Source organism: Marmota marmota, unplaced genomic scaffold (genome assembly GCF_001458135.2).
Source record: "Marmota marmota marmota unplaced genomic scaffold, marMar, whole genome shotgun sequence".
Classification (NCBI taxonomy): domain Eukaryota; kingdom Metazoa; phylum Chordata; class Mammalia; order Rodentia; family Sciuridae; genus Marmota; species Marmota marmota.
Genome location: NW_025999943.1, coordinates 11095693 through 11101559, shown reverse-complemented (window position 1 = coordinate 11101559; position 5867 = coordinate 11095693).

Sequence of the window (5867 nt, the reverse complement as noted above, 5' to 3'; positions counted from 1 at the left end):
TATATATATATATATAATTTATAGAAAGCTTCATGATACTGGAGCAGAATGTGGTATCAGAAGCACAGGCAACAAAAGAAAACAGAGGGGTTGGGGGGTTGTGGCTCAATGGTAGAGTGCTCACCTAGCACATGTGAGGCACTAGGTTTGATCCTCAGCACCACATAAAAATGAAATAAAGATATTTAAAAAAAAAAAAAAGAAAAGAAAACAGATAAATCAGGTTTGGTTTGCAGATACCCATCTTCTCATTACAACTTCACATGGTCTTTCCTTGGTGTGTGTATGCATAGAGAAGAAATCTTTCTCTTCATACAATGTGCTCATACTATCATAAGAATTCCTCCTTCATAAACTAATTTAAAGCTAATTACCTCCCAAAGACTTCACTTTCAACTACCATCATACAGGGGGCTAGAGTTTCATTATACAAATTTTAAGGCAGGATAGTGGAAACATTCAATCCTTAAAATACCTTATGATTCAGCAATTCTACTTCTGGGCATATAACCAAATGAACTGAAAGCAAGAATTTAAAGATACATTCATGTTCATAGCAGATTTTTCAGAATAGCCAAAAGGTATGGAAAAAAACAAGTATCCATCAATAGAATAGATAAACAAAATATGATATACACATGCAATGGAATGTAACTCAGACATAAAAGGAATGAAGCACTATAAAACATGCTCCAACGTGAATAAACCTGAAAAACATGCTAAATAAGCCAGTCACAGAAAGACAAATATCACAAGATTTCACTGATATGAAGTATCTAGATTCATAGAGATAGAAAATAGGATGGTGGATGCAAAGGGGGAATGAGAAGTTTTTATTTAATGGAAATAGATTCAATTTCACAAAATGAAAAAGTTATAGAGATCTGTTTTAAAATAATGTGAATACAGTTAACACTACTGAGCTGGACACTTAAAATGGTTAAAATAGGAAATTCTGTAGTATATGCTTATTACTACAATTAAAAATTTTAAATATAATAAAATAAAGATTTAAAAGAACAATTTTAAAAGTTCCAGGGACTGGGGGTGTGGCTCAGTGATGGAGTGTGTACTTTGCATGCATTCTTGGTTCAACTTCTAGTACCAAAACAAAATAAAATGAACAACAAAGAAACAAAGGGGCTGGGATGTGGCTCAAGCGGTAGTGCGCTCGCCTGGCATGCGTGCGGCCCAGGTTCCATCCTCAGCACCACATACAAACAAAGATGTTGTGTCAGCCAATAACTAAAAAATAAGATATTAAAATTCTCTCTCTCTCTCTTTAAAAAAAAATTCTCTCTCTCTCTTTACAAAAATTATAAAAAAAAAAAAACCAAAGAAGTTTCCAGTGGCAAATTTTATGCTCTGTATATACTTCTCCATTCTCCCCTTTACAATTTACAATTGAAAATAAAACAAAACAAAAAATAATGTTTGGTAAGGTTCCTTGGGGGTTTGAAATTTTAGGGCCACAGGAGTTTTGTCTCTGTCTAGATGAAGCTTACCTACTGGGAAAATCATTCTGTATGTTCTGTAAGCCTAGAGAAGACCTTGTAGGCTATAGAGAAGAACACACATTTAAGACATCACTGGACACTCACAACATAGAAGAGGCTGCTTTATACATTGATTCCTGCAACTTATATTTGAGGATCATAGATTAGAATTTATACAACTAAATAATTTATCTCAGAGATAGATTTGTTTAGTTCAACATATATTTTATTTGAATCATCTTTATGACATTGCTGACAGGTCAATATCAAATATATAGCAGTGATTCTTTTAAAAATATTGTTTTAGAGCTTAACACAGTGGAACACATCTATAATCCCAGTGGTTGAAGAGACTGAGGCAGGAGGATTGCAAGTTCAAAGCCAGCCTCAACAATTTAGTGAGACCCTAAGCAACTTAGCAAGACCCTGTCTCTAAATAAAATATAAAAAGATCTGTGGATGTGGCTCAGTGGTTAAGCACCCCTGGGTTTAATCCCTGGTGTGTGTGCGAGCACGCCCGCGCGTACACACACACAGTTTATAGAAATTACCTGTCATGCCAGGTGCGATGGTGTACACCTGTAATCCCAGGGGCTGGGGAGGCTGAGACCAGAGAATCATGAATTCAAAGGCAGCCTCAGCATTGGCAAGGCATTTAGCAAGTCAGAGAGACCCTGTCTTTAAATAAAATACAAAATAGAGATGGAGATGTGGCTCAATGGTTGAGTGCCCCTGAATTCAATCCCCAGTACTCACCCCCCACCCCCCACAGGCCAAAAAGAAATTACCTGTCATTCAACCAATCAGATATGAACATTATCATTTTGATAAACAACCCACTGGATCTGCCCCTTTTTCTATACACACACACACCCTTTTATATAAATGAGTTCAAATTATACAAAATAATATTACCAAAAATAACACATAAATAAATCAAATAACCAAATGATAGATAAATTGATTTGATTTGCTAAGGAGATTGATATGGTTTGAATATGTACCCCAGCATTTCATGTGCTGAAGGCTTGGTCCCCATGGTGGCAGTGTCAAAGTGGTAGAACCTTTAACAGGTAGGACCTAGTGTGAGGTAATTAGGTCATGTGAGTTTCATCCTTAGAAAGCATTAATGTAAGTGTATTAGGGTTCTTTAGAGGAACAGAATCAACAGGAAGTATAATTATAAAAGGAGGACTTACTAGGTTGGCTTACCAACCAGAAGCTGGATAGTTCACAATGGCCATCTTCAGGCTGGAGAGCTGGAAGAACCAAGAGCTGGGCAGTCCAAGAGGCTGAAGCCTCAGAATAAGAAAGATCAACAAGGGTGCTACCCTAGTCTGAGGCCAAAGGCTTCTAAAGAATCAGTTTTGTAAGAGTGAAGAAGCCAGAATCACAGTAGCAAATCAAGAACCCATTCAAGAAGAATTTTTATTCCATCCAAGCCATTATCCTATTGGTTGGTGCTACTCACACTTAGAGAGGGTCTCCATTTCAGTTGGTTATCACACATGCCAATCATTCCTAGACACACCTTCAACACCCTTCATCTTCATCATCTCTTAATCCAATCAGATTGACAATTCAAATTAAACATTATAGTAGGTCTTGTGGAATTGGACTAGTTCCCATGAGAATGGGTTGTGATAAAAGAGCCTGGCACTTCCCTTGTTCTGCGTGCATTGCCTGACACTCACACATGCTCCTTCCATTGTGAATCATTTTCCAGGAGGCCCTCTCTGGAGTCAAGCAAATGTTGGCACCACGCTCAGCTGCAGGTATCTTGAGAAAATGGACCAAGACAGGGAGGCTGTAGAACTTGAGAACTCGAGATGACACAAGAGAACTATGGAGGAAGGACTTTGTAAACCTGCAAGAGAGACAAAGCATAAGTGTTAGACAAAGAGTAAAATGTGAGCACAGGTTTCAGAGATAGAAAGTAAGTGGTTTCCGTGTGTTCATTCCAGCCTTCGCCAACATGACGGCGCCCAGTCGGGACACGTCAGATTGCTTCGAGTTTTGGCTGGGGTCGGGGTCTGGGCTTTAGGCAGATAGTATTTAGTTTCACAATATTTGGGCACCTATTTGAAGGGGATTATTCCAGAGTGTCAAATAATCAGTATGGAAAAGAGAAGAAATTAAAGACTGAAGCTTTGGAGCCACCTGCTCCCAGAGAATTCACTAATTTAAGTGGAATCAGAAATCAGGATGGAACCTGTTACCTCAATTCCCTTCTTCAGACTCTTCATTTCACACCTGAATTCAGAGAAGCTTTATTTTCTCTTGGCCCAGAAGAACTTGTTTTTTTTTTAAGAGGATAAGGATAAACCAGATGCAAAGGTTCGAATCATACCTTTGCAATTGCAGGGCTTGTTTGCTCAGCTTCTGCTGTTAGACCAGGAAGCTGCATCCACAGTGGAGCTCCATCGACAGCTTCGGGTGGACCAGCGATGAGGTATGAAGGGCCCTGAGTAAGTTGCCAGCAGTAGAGGAAAAAAGTCAGTGATGGAAATGAGACAACATGATGTGCAGAAACTGAATCGAATTCTCTTCAGTGCTTTGGAAACTTCTTTGGTTGGGACCTCTGGCCATGACCTCATCAATCGTCTGTATCAGGGAACCATTGTTAACCAGGTTGTTTGTAACGAATGTAAGAACATCAGTGAGAAGCAGGTGAATTCACAAGAGTGTTAGTAATAAATTATATTGTAAATTACAGCTCATGTAATTAAGTGTGATAAAAATGTTTATTATTAGAAATAATTTATCAGTTTTTTCTGTTTTACTCTGACTACACCCCAGTCACCAGTTAATAATATAGTTCCCCATGTGAACTGAAAGAAGCAAATATCTTAAAACAATATTTTACTCAGTACTCTAATATTTAAAAAGAGTTTTGGGGGGATGTTTGCAAATACAAACACTGGTCTCTTCAGAGAATCCAGTATCATCATGGTTAGACTATTGTAAATAAAATTAATTAGGTAAAAAAAATACTGAGAATATTTAAATTGACAGCATCTGTATTTAAATATTAGAGTTAGTTTATTAATACCCTTCAGAAAGTTTATCTCATATATGTGCTTATGTTTATGTATTAAATATAAATTTCATTTAAAAAAAAAGAAATTAAGTGATTTCACATAGCTAAAGCTCAGGGTCAGTGGGGAATAGAAGTTGAGACTAGGAAGGCAGGTTGGGCCAGATTTGAAGATACCAGAATATATCCACAGACTTTAGGTACCCATTCTGAAAAGTACTGTCTGATACAAAATACTAAAATTTATACATGAAAAGCTATTTTAAAAGACAACTTTGAAAAGCATGTCATTCAAAATAGAATAATTTCTATTTCCACTGCATGTTGCTGAGCAATTAAAGTCTATCACTCATTAAGCACATAGAATTTACTACAAAGCAATTTGTACGTTATTTCATGTGTACATACCTTATCTACACAACTGGACTATCATCAGAAGCATTCATTTTGTTATATGGGTACCATTGAGGGATTTTTTTTCTAAAAAAAATTATTTTTGTATATTGAGCCATCTTAGTCTTCCTGGAATAAATACCATTTAGCCCTGATACATAATCATTTCTATATATTATTGGATTCCATTTCTCTCTCTCCTTGCCTTTCCCACCCCAGCCTCTCTCTATATATGTCTCAGTACTAGAATATATTTGTAACTGAACCCAAGGCCTTGTACATGCTAGGCGAGTGCTGTATCACTGAACTATTTCTCAGCACCCCTCCCCATACCTGTTTTTTTTTTTCTTTTAAAATTTGAGGAAGGATTTCAATAATTTTCCAGGCTGGCCTTGAACTTGCAATCCTCCTTTCTCAGCCTCCTAAGTAACTGGAATTACAGGTGCATGAACTGTGTCTGGCATGTTTGCCAATGTATTTTTGAGAGATTTTGTCCCTATATTTATAGGAGTTTTTTTTAACTTATATATGGATACACTGCCTTTACTTTATTAATTTTTATGTGGTGCTGAGGATCGAACCCAGTGCCTCACATGTGCTAGCCAAGTGCTGTACCTCAGCACCATATCACCATTCTAGCGCTTGGCAAGCTCTTTACTGCTGAGCCTCTCAGAAGAGATTTTAGCTTGTAGTTTTTTTCTTGTGATGTCTTTGACTGACATTGGTCCCAGGATAACACTGGCTTTATAGAATAAGGCAGTAAAGTATTCACTTTTCCTTAATTGTTAGGGAAGTTTGAGAAGAATTGGTGCCAATTCTTTAAATATTTAAACTAAACAGTGAAGCTGTTTAGTCTGCTAGTGGTGCAATAACAAAAATCATAGACTGGGGGCTGAAACAACAAAAATATATATTCTGACAATTCTGGAAGATGAAAATAT